The following is a 16,589-nucleotide window of genomic DNA, read 5'->3' on the forward strand; positions in this document are numbered from 1 at the left end:
ATTTTGTGAAGCACTGATATAGGCTTTTCTTGTTAAATGCATTTTTCTTCTGTATGAAAGACAGTTTGAGAAAGGGATTAGATATGTACTTAAAGAGGAAATTTGACAGCTAGTGAAGACACAATGGATGAAATAGCCTTCTTCTGTGCTGCATGACTCTAAGACTAAAAAAAATTACACAAAAGATGAAAGCTTTTACTTTTGTTCTATTTAAGGACAGCTTACTCTGATGCATCTGATGCTACTAATTACAAGGAGTATATTTTAATATTCATCAAAAGAATATAACAGAGAAAACTAAACAGTTAATCATTTGCTTTTAAAGTGCATAAAAAGGACTGGTATCAAATGTTCTTCCAGGAACAAAGCTCATAGATATATAAATAACTTGGAGATAGTAAGAACTGCAGATGCTGGAGAAAGAGTCAATACAGTGTGGAGCTGGAGGAGCACAGCAGGTCAGGCAGCGTCAGAGGAGCAGGAAAGTCATCGTTTCGGGTTTACACCCGTTATTGTTCCTGACGAAGGGTGTAAACCCACAACGTCAAATTTCCAGCTCCTCTGATGCTGACTGACTTGCTGTGTTCCTCTATATAAATAACTTAGCATGTTATGAAAATATCTTCCTTGGATAATTAGCCTTTTTTGAAACATTTAACATGCAAATATCAGAAAGATCCGGACAATAAGAAAACACTCTGTATGCTTCGTCTAATTTTCTCTTACTTATATTGAAAAAAAAATGTAAAACCTTGCTAAAATTAAAAAGGAATAATAAAAAGGAAATAATCTTGTGAAAGCCAATATTTTAATTATGCAAAAACATAATACATGTCACTAGGTGATACTGTTACTGCTTTAATCATTAAAATTCGTATTAAAATGTAAATGAAGTAAAGCTCTCTATTGTGACAGCCTGTCTCAATAAGTATCTAGGTTTCTATATATAACACAGGCGAAGGTCACTTTTATAATCCTACGGGAATATTAAACACAAATAAAACTGCAATTGCTATTTGTTCTATGTTGCTGTTGGGCTACAGGTTTTTATCAGTATGTTTACAAGCTAATAATGTTAGCCAGGTCTAGAACAATGACCGCAGGCAAATAGCCGTTTGTTGCACTCTTTTCCTGCTACTGAAAGCTGTTTTATTCGATGATGTGATAACAGAAAAGATGAAAATGAATTTACTCTTTCTTCATAAGTTAACAGTAATTGAACCACTTCATTTGCATGGCATTACTGGCAGAATTTTGTTTTGTCTGCCAACCATTCTCTCCTTGTCCAGTCCAATGCGTTGACAACATCTCCCTCCATCTTCTCTCACTGTGCCTAGTTACCTCTCACATACGTATGCTTACTGAACTGCAGTGCTAAAACTATATTTGCTATCGCATACTGTCCAGTTGATATGCACTGGCCAAAGCACAGACAGCTCATGGGAACTGCTTCGTTGAATATGCTTTTATGTATTCCAGACTACATAGCTGGCAATTATTAATGAGAAATTCTTAGGCCGTTAATAAACAAATTCATTTCAGAGCTCAAATTGAGAAGTGCACCTTCAATATTGGAGGAAGAAGTTGTTTTTTGGCTTCAAAGCAAACTTAAGGTTAGAAAAAAAAAAATCTCGTTTTCTAATGTGAAACAAAGGGATAAAATTTTACCAGGAATTGATTAAGCATCAATTTTGGGAAGTTTCATGGAAGAGTTCTCTACATGAACTGTAGCAGTTTTCTCATGCTATTCTCCACACCTCACTTTATTAACCGTGCACATGACCAACTTGGATGGACAACCTGGATTGATGATTTTCCAGGCCTCAAACTGATCTCTGTGTAGCTGTCCACCTGATTTGCTGAGGATTCCTAGACTGGTTGCATTGGATCTGTACAAATGAAAGGGGCCCATTCTCTGGACTGTATTGATACAGAACGCTTGATCCTGACTAAATTGTCTGACTAACATCAGACAATGCCCTTCGCTTACTTTGCCAATACCCCTGACTGAAACCTACCCCCCTTGACTTGACCAAGGATTACTTCCTTTAGACTTTGAGACATGGCTATTTGGTTGAAGCCGTATACAATGAGTTTGCCACGTACACTGCTGACAAATAGTGGAGATGATTAATTAATATAGCAAATTTCTGTACAGCAACATGTCAACTCCATTGACTGTACACTGCTGACAACTGTGCAAGCTCCTGGTCTTCTGTCTATGATAAACAGCAAGGCAACACAGAAGTTCTGTGAGCCTCTATGTTTGAATAAGGAAGCAAAGCATAAAAGGGCAAGGCAAGATAGAAAGGCCGTGAGCATTCAAGTAAGCGCAAAGTAAGCGAGTATGATAGAGCAAGTGAGGAACCATGGGACCATGCTGGTTGAATCCATGAGATGGATGCCTGTCCCTGCACACAGTGTCCCAGTAAATTCATTATAACAAAAGGTGGCAGTTCACTCAAAAATATAGCATTGAATGGTAAACTGTATTATAAACATAAATGAAATCTGCTATGAAAATGCAAAGATACTTGTCTGATATCAACGCACATGGAGCTTGCATTGAGATGTTGTGCTTATTGTTCAAAATGGAGGATCAGAGAAGCAAACAGTGAACTTGAGTCGCCAGGTACCCATAATGACTTCTGTGACAGGAATCGTCACTGTATAGTTTCTCTTTGGCATGTGGAAGAAGAGGAAATGTATATCAACGTGGCAAGATTAGGCACCAATACTATGCCAGTGCATGCAAATAGGTCTCTCGCCACTCATTAATGGGATTCTTGTTACCCTGTTCAAAACCTCATTGCAGAATCCGGCTTGTTATCTTGACATCGAGAATCTCATTTCTACTAACTACCCAATATTAACTCTATTGACTCACCATTGCCTACATCATTAAAGGGCTGGGAAATTTCTGCCCAAAGGGTCTCTGTATTAGTAATTAATATAATGCTAATAAACTCATTTAAAAACAGGAAGTGGATGATTTTTTTTTGGAATAATAAAAATTAATTGGATAACATTTCTATCAATTATTCAGGTTATAGAACCATGAGTAAAATGTCAATGTTTGTGGATGAAAGTGGACAAGTCAGCTGTGAGGTGAACCAAAAAAGGCTGCAAAAAGGATTTACGCAGGTTAAAAGGTTAGGCAAGAATTAGACAGATGAAAAATACTTTAGCAAAATGTAAAGTTTCTTTAACTGTGGTGGAGAAAATAGAAAAGCAGAATCATTTTAAATGGTGAGAAATTGGGAGTAGTGGGCATTCAGAGGGAACTGCGTGTACCTGTATACAAAATACAGAAAACCAGCATGCAGGGATTTTTAAAAACTCTGTCTTGGGATTGAGGAAGACTTGTTTTCAACCACTTTGCTGGGTTTTGAAATGGTAGATAACTGCAGTCTGCAGACAATGCCACATCCAGGGTAACTACTGCTTCAAGATTCATGCAGGTGAGTTGTACACTTTCTCCAGTACCTTGAATTCACTTCTGCATGTTCCTGCCAAAACTTCAATGTGTTTGTTGTGTTCCTGGGATGTGCGTGTTGCTAGATAGGCCAGCATTTACCGTCCATTCCTATTTGCCCTTGAGAAGGTGGTGGTGAGCTGTCCTCCTGTGTAGGTAGCCCAACAGTGTTGTTAAGGGGGGAGTTCCTGGATTTTGATCCAGCAGCACTTAAGGAAAGGTAATGTTTTTCTAAGGATGGTGAGTGGCTCAGAGTGGAATGTGAGGGGTTAATGTTCCCATGTATCTCTTGGCCTTGTCCTTCTGGATGGTACTGGTGAGGAATTTGAAAGGTGACTTCCTAAGGAAGCATGGTGAATTTCTGCAGGATATACACGGCTGCTGTGATGTCAAACTGGACGTGGCACATGGCATTCTGTCAAATGTTGGAAATGGTCATTGCCTGTTACAAGAGCAAACGTAACCATGTTCTCTTGACATTCAGAGGTATTACCATCACTGAGTCATCTACCATTGACATCCAGGGGTTACAATTAACCAGTAACTTTTCTGCTCTGGCCATATAATTACTGTGACTGCAGAGGGCCAGAGATTCCAAAATAACTTCCTGAGATTATTTTTTTGAATTAATTGAATTTTAAATTCTACCACCTGCTGCAGTGGGATTTGAACCCCTATCACAAGGGCATTCTTTTAGGTCCCTAGGCAGTGGCAGTACCATTATGCTGCCATTGCCTTACTATAACTAACTCTATTTGAGTCAAGCTGTACTTTGATTCAAAGAAATAATAAGAAACTCATGTCTTAATATTAGATCCATGCTCTTTCCATTTAATTTTTGATATCTTAGTGCTTGTCACTGTGGTTTCCTTTTACTGTGGTTTCAGTAGAAATAGCTATTTCTTGAGATGTTGCTACCAACTGCTAAATAAAGAACTGAAGCTGTATTTTTAGAAGAGGGTGAAATAATAAATGTTTGCTTTTTATGCATGATATAGCAACAATTATCTCTCTCTTTGCTCATTAATTGATAAAGTATTTAAGATCAGTGTTACTTTTATTCATACTTCTAAAACAAATTCAAAACTTTTTTTGTGGTGAAAAGGCATCACAGTTAAAGGGAATGGACAAGAAATCGGTGTAGAACTCTTTTCTAGTTTTGTGAACTCCTTTCATTGATTCAGAAGAAATTATTATGGGAAGAGTGAGGCTTAGGGTCTTATGTACGTGTTCTCTCCCTTTCAATGTAACATTTTGGTAAAGGCTGAACATATCCCATCGGTTTTGCTTGGCGTTCAGAAAATGTGACCATATGTAAGTGGCTTGCTGTACAGTCATGTATGGGATCTAAAGCATTCAGTAGGTAATCTGGAAAGTATATCTGTATCCTTTGGATCATCTACCATTCCAGCCTGTGCACTCCTTCCTAACCATCTCCACTTCCCATTCGTTCTCTAACTATTTTTTTTAAAAACTCAGCACTTTTACCAAATGTTCAGTTGCCTTTACTTTTCTTCGAATCAGTGACCAAAGATTTTTCAGCAGATCTGTAGATTTGTTATGCCTTTGTGAAACATCTTGCATTCTATACTTGGAGACAGCAAGGACTGCAAGATGCTGGAAGTTAGCGTCAATAAATGTGGAGCTGGAAAAGCACAGCAGGTCAGACAGCATCCGAGGAGCAGGGAAGTCAATATTTCGGGCCGAAATCCTTTATCAGGACATTCTTTAGATTGTCTCAGGTTAACAAGAAAGAAAGGCGATTCACAAACAAGATTCAATGATGGTGATTGGCACGGAAACCCATCTGGTTAATTAATGCTCTGTAAGAACCTTGGTATCATTATCTGGATGGTTGGCTTGGGATGCAGAATGTGTTCAACACGTGGACCAACAGAGGCCATCGTGAAGGCCCTGCTATCTCAAACTTCGCCCTCATTTTGGGTATGGTGGTCATCAGGTTAAACTTACCTCCAATTGTCTCTCCCTCTCATTAATGAGATAGCAGCCAATGGGACTATGACAACCTTCACTTTCTGGCCTGCACGTGGTCCACATAAAGTCATACAGCATGGAAACAGACTGTTTGGTCCAACCAGACCATGCTGAACATAATCCCAAAATAAACTAGTCTTCCCTGCCTGCTCCTGGTACATATCCTTTCAAACCTTTCCTATTCATGAACTTATCCAAGTGTCTTTTAAACATCGTAATTGTGCCCATGTCTACCACTTCCTCAGGAAGTTCATTCCATAAATGAACCACCGACCCTCTATGTAAAAAAATTGCCCCTCATGTCTTTTTTCAAATCTCTCTCCCCTCACCTTAAAAATGTGCCCCCTAGGCTTGAAGTCCCCCATCCTCAGGAAAAGGCACATACCATGAACTCTATCAATACCCTTATGATTTTATAAACCTCTACAGGATCACCTCTCAACCTCCTACACTCCAGTGAAAAAAAAAATCTAGCCTACCCAGCCTTTCTTTATAACTCAAACGTGTTGAGACTTGGCTCTTAGCTGCCCTCAGAAATGGCCTTACAAGCCATGTATTTGATCCAAACCATGACAGAAAAGTCAGAAAGCTATAAAACTTTATGGACTATCTGGCATCGAAAATGGCAACGGCACATCCGGTCCTGACAACCCTGTAATGCCCTCCCGTGAAATTCTGAGGGCTGCATTACAAGTCAAGCAATTGCTTGGTACAGTCATATTAATTGAACCAAACTTCACAGTCAATAATTCCAGACACAACCATCACTTCCCTGTGTTCTATCCCACCGGCAGGACAGATCCACTAGAGGTTGGCAGCATCGTGGTATACTGTGTGGGGATGGAAATATCCTGGGAGTCCTCAAATTTGACTGTGCACCTCATGAAATCTCAAGGTAAGAAAAATACCTACTGATTACCACATATTGTACCCTCATCAAGCGTTAAGTCAGTATTCCTTTATGGTCAAATCCAGTGAGAAGAAGTATTGAAGATGAAAAAAGGAATAGTAAGCATTCTGGGTTGGAGATGTCAATTGCATCACAAAGCGCTGTTCAGTTGTATCACTAATACTGAGCCAGCTGAGTCCTAAAGGACATAATCGGTTTGAGTGGGTTTACAGCAAGCGGTGCAAAAAACCAATAATGCGGAAAAAACTACTTGATCTCATCGATATTAGTCTACTATGCATTCATCCATGACAATATTAGAAGTAGTGACCAGCGCACAGCCCTGTGGAGAAAAAGTCTTGTTTTCACACAGAGAACACCATCCACCATGGTGTGTGGTTCTGCTGCAATGCAAAATGGTATAGATTCAGAATAGATCTAGCAACTGAAAGCTGGGCATTCACAAGATGCTGTCGCCATTGGCAGCAGTAGAATTATATTCAACTACAACCTGTAACCTCATGGACAAGCATATCCTCCATGTCACACTACCAACAAGCCAGGGGATCAAACTTGTTCAGGGAAGAATGTCGATGAACATGTCAGAAGCAGCATAAGGCATATCTGAAACTGAGATGTCAACCCATACAGACTACAACATAGGACTACTTCCATTCCTTGCAGTGTAAGCCGCATGCTAAAGACAAAGCTAAGTAAACACACAACTCATAGATCACAGAATCCCTACAGTGTGAAAACAGGCCATTAGGTCCAACAAGTCCACACCTCTCCTCTGAACAGCATCCCACCAAGACCCATTCCCCTAGTCTAACCCACCTAACCTAAACACCTATGGACAATTTAGCATGGTCAATCCACCTACCCTGCACATCTTTGGACTCTGGGAGGAATTCGGAGCACCCAGAGGAAACCCACGCAGACATGGGGAGAATGTCAAACTCCACACAGACAGTCGCCTGAGGCTGGAATCAAATCCATTTCCCTGGCACTGTGAGGCAGCAGTGCTAACCACTGAGCCACTGAGCCACTGTGCCACTCCTGACAGATTATATCAAAGCTCTGCAGTCCTGCCAAACTGAAACACGAACAGTGGTGAACAATTCAAAACAAAAACAGTAAATGTGGGCTCTGCCAACATCCCCATCTTCAGTGAGGAGGGCCAGCTCATCATTACAAAAAACAAGGCTGAAGCATTTGCAACCATCTTCAGCCAGAGTTTCCAGGTGGTTGATTGATCACAAGCTCCTGAGGTTCCCAGCATTACAGCCATCAGGTAATTCAATTCAAACCGTGTAATGTTAAGAAATGGCTGAAGGCCTTGGATTCTGCAAAAAATTTTTGTTGTCAAAGACAATTAAGACCTGAAAGGATGAAAAGACATCGCAAGATAAGCTCCACCAATCACTCTGCAAGAGACTGCTTCTGGGAAGAGCTAACCAAAGTTACTAAGGAGTAACCAGTGTGTGGGCACTAACAGCAAGAAGAGACTTTCTTTTCACAGTCTGATATCAGTGAGTTGAAAATCATCTATAGTAGTTCCTCTAGTGCAAAGTAAACATTTTCAATCTACACTGTAAGCAAATAATGACTATTAATGATTAGTTAATGAATTTGAGTGAGTTTGTTAAACAAATTCATCCCTAAGCACCAATACGAATATACACTAACGGAACAGCAAGAGACAGTGCGAACATCTTCCCCCCACCCCCACCCCACATTAAATCTGAACAATTTTTTAGTGAGGATAGCATTAACAAACACACACACATACAGACATGCACACACACATAGACACACACAGACACTTTATAAAGCAATCAGAATCCCTTTGTGAGATTAATTCTAAGCAATCACTCCCAGTTATCAACTATTTTCAATTTATTTCATTTTTTTCTCACCAAGTTATTTACTAAGTTGGATTTATCATATTGGTTAAAATAAATATAAATGTAACTTTAGCCCCAAAAATACCTTTTTCTGATCTGTATATTCACCAAAGCGGACTCCACATATAATGGCTTAAGCATGGAGTACAGGAAAACTGATGGGCTGAAAGACCATTTCTTATTCATGCTTCCTTCTATTTGTAAAACTAAATTTTGCAGATAAATATGAATAACTTACAAAAAGTGATACTATCTACAGCTGAGACCACAATCCTAATGCTGAGCAATAATTGAGAAGTTCAATTGCATGAGATGGAATTCTCCAGCGTAAAAGTGACTTGTAATTCTGAGCTTAGTTGAAGTCTTTGCTACCTTAGATTAGCTGTAATAATATAAACTGAGAGGCGCTAGGCCTACACTGAAGGTTTTGACTTATTTGACTGCCAAGCCGCACAATTCTAGTATTCTAAAAAAACTGAAGTACTAATTTAACACAGTTAGACCATTAACAAACCAACGCCTTTCAACAATTCTGTAAATATACCCTTATCTCTAGCCATGAAAAGGAAAAGCTAATAAAGCAATACACAAAAATAGATGGCAAATAAGCAATGTCACTTACAATAGCAAGGTCAAAAAATGCTAGAAATACTCAGCAGGTCAAGCAGCGACTGAGAAGCGAAAAGCAGAGCTTATATTTCAAATTGATGATCTTTCATCAGAACTGGGAGAAAAGTAATTGAAATTCAAGTCTAATGATCATTTTGACTCTCAAAAACGAGTAGGTTGCTTTTGTTGGGAAGTTAAAATGTTAAAAATCTGAAATAGAAGCCCAACCTGCCTCCAGCCTGCCCACTTGTGTTTTTAATGGAGCTTGGATGAGTGACTGCTAACCAACTTGTTTCAGGAGACGGTTAGTTATTGAAACATTTTAAGGAGCTGTATCCAAGAAAGAAAAAAAACAGTAAACCTGGTGAATGGGACATACCAGTTCAACTTGACTTACAGATTTCAAAACTGAGCTTTCGTATGTCGAAGTACAATCATTTCTAAGTTTAATATCTTTCCACATTGAAATATAAAAACATAGAAAATAAGAGCAGGAGGAGGTTATTTTGCCCTTGAAGACTAGAATTCAATATGGTTATGGATAACATCCAAAGAAACTTTTACTGTTTTTTTCTCTCAATGTTTGTTTTTATCCATGTTAGCCTGGATTTGGGAAGCCTGGTAGGTAGAAAGTGTGAAGCGCTCACCAGCAAGTAAGTATCTTCACAGAAGAGTCTGGATGGGATACTCTTTGGAGGGTCAGTGTGGAGTCAATGGGCTGATTGATCTGCTTCCACAATGTAGGGATTCTATGATTCTATGAAAAACAGAGTTATGTTTAAAGTCCAATGAAACTCTTGCCCTGGTCCACCTGCACCCTTCCTTCCCTCCAGCCTTGTAAGTGCATTGATGTCTTCAGTGAGAATTGTTGTACAATTCCAGTTATGAAGAAGTCATATCAGACTCCAAACACTAACACTTTCTCTCTCCACAGATGTTGCCCTTCCTTCCATCCTCTGCATGATACAACTCCCCTGACACCACCCAGAAGTGACCTACCCTGCAATCTCATTTGTGATTACCAGCATCCATATCGTCAGCCCTGCACCCATTTCCTTCCGCCACCCCGAAGATCTCGAACTTAATATTGACTTTCCCATTCTGTTGCCAATCTCCAAACTCTCCCTGACCTACTGCAATCACTCCATTCAACCCTCTCAACCATGCTATCTCCATCCTTGTTCCCTTACTCACTCCCAACTCACTACCAACATCTAGTCAGTCCGACTGTTCCTGAATATTGCACTTGTATGAATATTTCCCACTCAACAGGCAGTTGCGTATTTTGACCAGATTGGCTTCTGGGTGTGATACCTGTTCAGATTAAACTTCATGGTGCTTGGTTTTGATCAACTTTCTTTCCAAACACTCTTCTCTAAAATCTTGTCCTAATAAATATTGGGACCATTAATTTTGTTCCTCTTATCCCAGTTGCCTGACCAAAAATTTCTGCTGTAAATTCAGAATTCCAGCATCTGCAATATTTTACTTCTGCAATATTATCTTCTAAATGGTTAAATAAATCAATTACAACCTTTGCTGCCGCTTTGCTAAAAGATATGGAGCTGATTAATCTTTAATCAAATTGAAGTGGGCCTTTTATGCCATCAGCAAGCAAGGTATGCCTCAGAAATCTGACAGCTATCAGATGAGCTTGTAGCTTTCTTGCCCCAGCAGTGCCACTGGGAGCAGTGATCATCACGGAGACTGCATGGAGTCCTTGAAAATGAGCAGCATGGTGTTTGGATTTGCAGGTAAGTCTGGGTTTTCCCCAGGGCCAAGTAGGTAGGCTCCATCAAGTGAGGTAAAGGCCTAGGATCAACAGGGTGGGAAGGAAGAGGCTAATGTGAGAATGGTCATTTCTTGGGGTTTATGGGCTATCTGGATATAGTGCCAGATATCAGCACTGAGCTTTCCATAGACTTTTTCAGAGCTAGTATTTCTAGCAATTAAGGGTCATATATCACATCACTTAGCTCCCTAAAAGCTTTGCTTGTCCTTTCTTCAAAGTCACTTCAGGTAAATCACAGTACTAAACTTTTGACTTCATTTCCAAGAAGCCATTTGGTAAAAAGAAACTCTTTTGAACCTCAAAAGTGTCCAAACAGTTTCATATCTTCTAGCTTTGTTCACGTAGTCCTTAATTTAAATATGTATTCCCAACACATGGTAGTCATTTTTTCTAACTGTCGTGAGATTTGTTGCACTAGTGGATGTGGTATCTTTCTAGGTACCAAAAGAATTACAATTTAGCGCCTCTTCACATTAAATGTGATATTAAGTCTTCCCTGAGCAGCTAATAGTTACAAAATGTATCTTCTGCAGTCAACGCTGGATTCTTCCAGATTAACTTCTTCCAGTTTCTTGATAAGATTGCTTAATATATAAGCTCTTCTACTTAAAAGAGAGCATTCCTAATTCTGTAAAACATAAACTGTTTTCAATATTTGCTTTCCCTTTGTGCTGCAATATTCCTTTTAACATTCCCTTGACTTCCTTCAATCCGTCTTGGATTGTGCACAAGGTTTCCATTGGCTGCAGGTAGTGCATTGATAACTGCTGTTTATTATTGAATTAAACCTTCATATTCATTCAAATATCTGACTTAAAGCTGACATGCAGACATCCCAGACATTAACTGTTACAAACCCAAATGCCACAGCATGTTTTTGTTGAGGATTTCAGGTGCAGCTTAAAGTGCATCACTTTTTGTTGTTTATTTGGTGCTGGACGGTTACTGAGACCTTCGGAAATCTATCAGGAGACTTTTTGAGACACTTTGTCATGTTTTCATAACATTCTCAACCAGTTTTTATTCAGTACATCCTCTGATGTCATCAGCAAAAAATGTACTGGTAGTGCTGTGTTATTGCATTTAATAGACACCAAGTAGGAACCACCAGAAGAAAGAAGTCTTTGGCCAAGTGCATTTTTCTACTAGTACCAACGGTCTGTAGCAAAAATGAAAACAAGGCAGAAGATCAAGCGGAATAGCACCAATATTGCAGGAGAGATCATGAGTTCATTCTCCATTCCAGATATAAGATATTATTCCTGCTTTGGACCTCCTCTATCAGGACTCCCAATACTGTGTTCCCTGAGCCATCCTGAAATTGTGTTTCAGCTAACTCACTCCACAAATTTAATTGGAGCATTTGAGTGGAGCCCAAAGGTACGATTCATGAAAATTAGATCCAATCAACAATTAAGTTCTAAATCTGCAGGAGACTTGGTTTTAGAACTTCCAGGCAAGTTCAAGTTATGGTAATTAGTAGTTCATACCAAAGTCATATGATAAAGACAGATATTCAACTAAGCATGCCTTATTCATATGCATCTGGTTTCACCCTTTCGCCAAAGTAATACCCAATGATTTTTTTTAAAAGTTAATAGCTCTTCTGTTGTTCAGTTACTAACCCGGAGGCAGTTAGACAGCTAAAACAATGAACTGCAGATGCTGAAGATCCAAAACAATGATAGAAATTGTTAGGGAAACTCATTCTGAAGAATGAAATGTTAACTTGAAATTTTAGTCTACTTTCTCTCCACTGATGCTACTGGATATGTTGAGTTTCTCCAGCAGTTAGATAAAATCAGTTTCATTACAATATTTTGGACAATAAAATGGGTCAATTCAGGCCAGTGGCAAATAAGCATCAAATGATAAATATTGGAAATGCATCTCGTTTTGATGTTTTAAATATTTGCTTAGCAATTAAAGGGGAAGAAATACCCACCAAAATCTGTAGCTGGCTTTTGTGTCAACAGGAAGTTAAAACATATGGCCCAGATCTTCATATTAGAAGATGATCCATTTGTGAAGAAGGCAGCCTGCAGCCCAAACTTGATGATGCTCTCTGGGCAGCCATTGCTACATTAGAATGCAGAAGTCATGCAGAGATCCTGATACAGCTAACTCCACAAGTACTGCCCCAGAAATTCAACTTTTCCATGTCCAATTGTACCATGTCTGAAGTCTTCCAAAAGTAGCCCCAACTCAGAGTTAGTCAGAGGCTTTAGATGCTTCTGATTAACTTGCCTGAATAGTGAGCTGAAGAAAACTAGAGGAAATAAAATCTGCTCTAACTACTGGATAACTAACCCTCTTGACTTACCATTGACCATACTCCCACTTCTCTCTTGATTCCTCATGGACATCCAACAACAGATCATCCTACCACAGCCCAAACCCAATACCACCAACCACTGATTTGCTACATTGTATCCAGTTGCAACAATTTCTCTTCCAACAAAATGAGAAGAAATGACATTGTAACCACAGCTGTAGAGGAAAACAGGACGCTGCTTTTCAGTGCAGACATCTCCACAACATTTCTGCAGAAATTTCTGCAAATACAGTCAATTAGATAGCCAGGTTATGATGAACGAGCCACTATATAGAACAAAATTCTCAATGTGAATTAGTAAGCTAATCAACTGATAGCAGAGTTCTAAATATTCAAAAATAAGATTATCCCTACTTCATTAAGCAACAAATATTTTATTAAGAAAAGGAAGCAATTGAACTCCTCATTGCTCTTGGAAATTAAAGTTTGAGAAGAGCTAATTCCTTAGTACTCTAACCTATGGACAGAAAGACCCTGAAGAGATATCTTAAACTCATACAGGATCATCCCAAGATCTCCTGATCTCTGCAGAATTCACAGGCTGAATTTATATCCTATAGGCAGCAACCAAGGGAAACAATTGACCATTTTGTTGGCAAAATGTGTGACTTCATCAAAGAAAATCTTGTTGAAAGACTAAGGGAATTATTAATAACTTCAACACCAATGAAGTTATTCCAAAACAACTCTCTTAGAAGAAGTTAAGGACATACTGTTGAAATACTATTGGAAGATACAAATTTAGATGCGGACTGCAACACCTTTAATCTCATGAATCTGCAACTACAGTAGCAACTGTAAACAAAGCTATTAAACCACTCAAGTCATACATGAGTTGTGGTTCATCCCAATTACAGCCTTCTATAACTTATGAAAGCTGTATACCACAAATGGCACAGGACAAAGACATGTAGAAAGCCTAATCACCAGGAACAGTGCAAGAAGCAACATAATTGAACAGGATTTTGACAATTACCTCAGCTTTACCCAAGTCAAAATATGAGAGTGTGAGACAATAACACTAAGACTTGGATAGATAGAAGAGTACCAAGAAAGTATGTTCAACCCAAATCATACATCATTGCTTATGTGTAACAGTCATTTTCTAAGATAAAACAGAAGATGCATTCAAATTACACATGACAATCCAAAGAAAATTCAAGATAATAATTCATACACTGAAAGTATTGTGTTGATACCAGATAAGAACATGTCCACAGTGAATATTCCACACCGCTGTATGGTCACAGACAACAGACAACCACATGAAATGGTGCAACCACACCCTGGAACTGCACAAGAACTCTATCCAGTCACATTGTACATCTATCAAAATGTTTTCTCAATGTGTAAAGATAATATTTGCCAATGCATCACTGTTATTTTGATCTGTATCTGTATACGTGCTTCTCATGGGAGAAATTAGATTCCTCAAATTAAAAAAAAGGGGGATGTGTGATATTGTGTATCAATGCTCAGCTAAGCATGAATACTTAAGTGACATCGGAGTGGCATCATATATTCTTGTATAAAGGTACTAGACCCATTTTGAAAACCTGGTGCTGTCTTTTGTAATCTATTAAGTTATGCAACCAGACTATACCACTGTCTGTGTTGAAATTATTATTCATTTAGTTGGTTGCTCTATGAACAAAGAACAAAAGAACAAATAACAGTACAGCACAGAAACAGGTCTGTTGCCCCGTTAAGCCTGTGCTGACACATGATGCCTTTCTAAACTAAAAAAATTTTCATGAATAAATCTTCTCAGTCACAGTACAGTCTCAGTGTAGATCAAGAACATATCACTGCCCAATTAACAAAATAAAACAGAGGGGTAGGCAGATAAAAATAAGGCTAATGAGCCGTTCAGATCCCAACCATTTGCAAAGTTAATATGGAAAACGACTGAGGCTGACGGCTAAAGGCACCACTCTGCACCATATTTGCTCCCATTCAAGACCAGAAGTGGATTAGAATCACTTAAGTAAGATCAGCAGTTAAATGGACATGGCTTTGTGCTGCCAGTGCTGGAGATGGTTCCTGCCAGACATCAGCTCCAAACAACCCATTCCTATGTTCTGACGAAACACACATTTTAGTGTTGTAGATTCATTGGAATATAAGATGGGTTTTCAAACTGTGGAGAAAAGCTGGCTATCCCTTTTTATGTAAAGGCATTACACTCCTATATTTATATCCTAGCTATTTGCAAAGAGTGCAAGACAAGATATCAATTTTAATTGTTTAAATTCTCATTGCTCCCAGAAAGGATCAGCCAGGATCATAGATACAGTGAGAACACAGAAGCTGAACTTTTAACTACTGTTTTTTATATCGCCAATGTTTTATTGTTATTAGCAAGAAATCCAATTATTTCAAGCTGAATAATTTTAAACAGACTGGTGGAATAGGCCAAGTGTTTAAAATTAGAAAAATTAATGATTGCAAAGTAGATCTAGTGAAATATTTATTGGGTAGTGGAGGCAGTGGGCATTTCTCCACTTCAATATTGCGCAGGATAGGTTTAAGTATTTAGGTATGTCAGTAGACAGAGAAGTTCTATTGTTAAATTGAATATTGATCTGCTCAGACAAAATCTAAATCACCGCTTCAGCAGTAAGATCTTCATGCTACGAATGGCCTAGGCAGAGAAGATGAAATGCTAACATTGACAATTGTCATATAATACAGAGAATGGATCTCATGCAAATCTTTTGTCATACTCGATAGTGGAACTCCAGAGACATTGGGCGGAATGTATTTATTTTGGTTTTGCTGATTTACACCAGGTTTTTTGAAGGGTTTGTCGCTGAAGCCAAGTGAGTTCCATTGTGGTATTTTACCAAACATACCTCATTAATTAGCTACCATGAAACCACGGTGTTTTATGCAGACAATTTTTGCCCCATTTCACCTTTCCCAGAACAACCCACCACTGACCTGACATGTAGAATTCACCTTGGCTTCTCAGTACCTCCTACCTCTCCATATATCCTTGATGTGTTGTAAAAAGTGCTCCAGTACAGGAGTAGCAGGGACATACAATCTGACCATGACAGGCCTGATAATGAAAGGAAACTCTGAAACAAAGGCCATCCTCAAATATGGGCTTTGTTCTTTATCAGTTACACTTTAATGGTATAACAAGGTATAGAGCTGGATGAACACAGCAGGCCAAGCAGCATCAGAGGAGCAGGAAAGCTGACGTTTCAGGCCTAGACCCTTCTTCAGAAGTGGGGGAGGGGAAGGGGATTCTGAAATAAATAGGGAGAAAGGGGGAGGCGGATAGAAGATGGATAAAGGAGAAGATAGGTGGAGAGGAGACAGACAGGTCAAAGAGGTGGGGGTGGAGCCAGTAAAGGTGAGTGTAGGTGGGGAGTTAGGGAGGGGATAGGTCAGTCCAGGGAGGATGGACAGGTCAAGGGGGCTAGTTGGTAGGAGATGGGGTGGGGCTTGAGGTGGGAGGAGGGGATAGGTAGGAGGAAGGACAGGTTAGGCAGGCAGGGACAAGCTGGGCTAGTTCTGGGATGCTCCCCCTACCGCATCCCAAAACCAGCCCAGCTTGTCCCCACCTCCCTAATCTG

At 39.3% G+C, this 16,589-nt stretch overlaps 1 protein-coding gene across 1 annotated transcript in view; it reads right to left on the bottom strand.

Annotated features, from left to right (window-relative positions):
- LOC109931812 (histone deacetylase 9-like) overlaps positions 1-16,589 on the bottom strand; it is a 948,406-nt gene that overhangs the window by 387,644 nt on the left and 544,173 nt on the right. The gene's annotated exons all lie outside the window — the stretch shown is intronic.

The sequence above is a fragment of the Rhincodon typus genome, chromosome 2 (genome assembly GCF_021869965.1).
Source record: "Rhincodon typus isolate 14 chromosome 2, sRhiTyp1.1, whole genome shotgun sequence".
Taxonomy (NCBI): Eukaryota; Metazoa; Chordata; class Chondrichthyes; order Orectolobiformes; family Rhincodontidae; genus Rhincodon; species Rhincodon typus.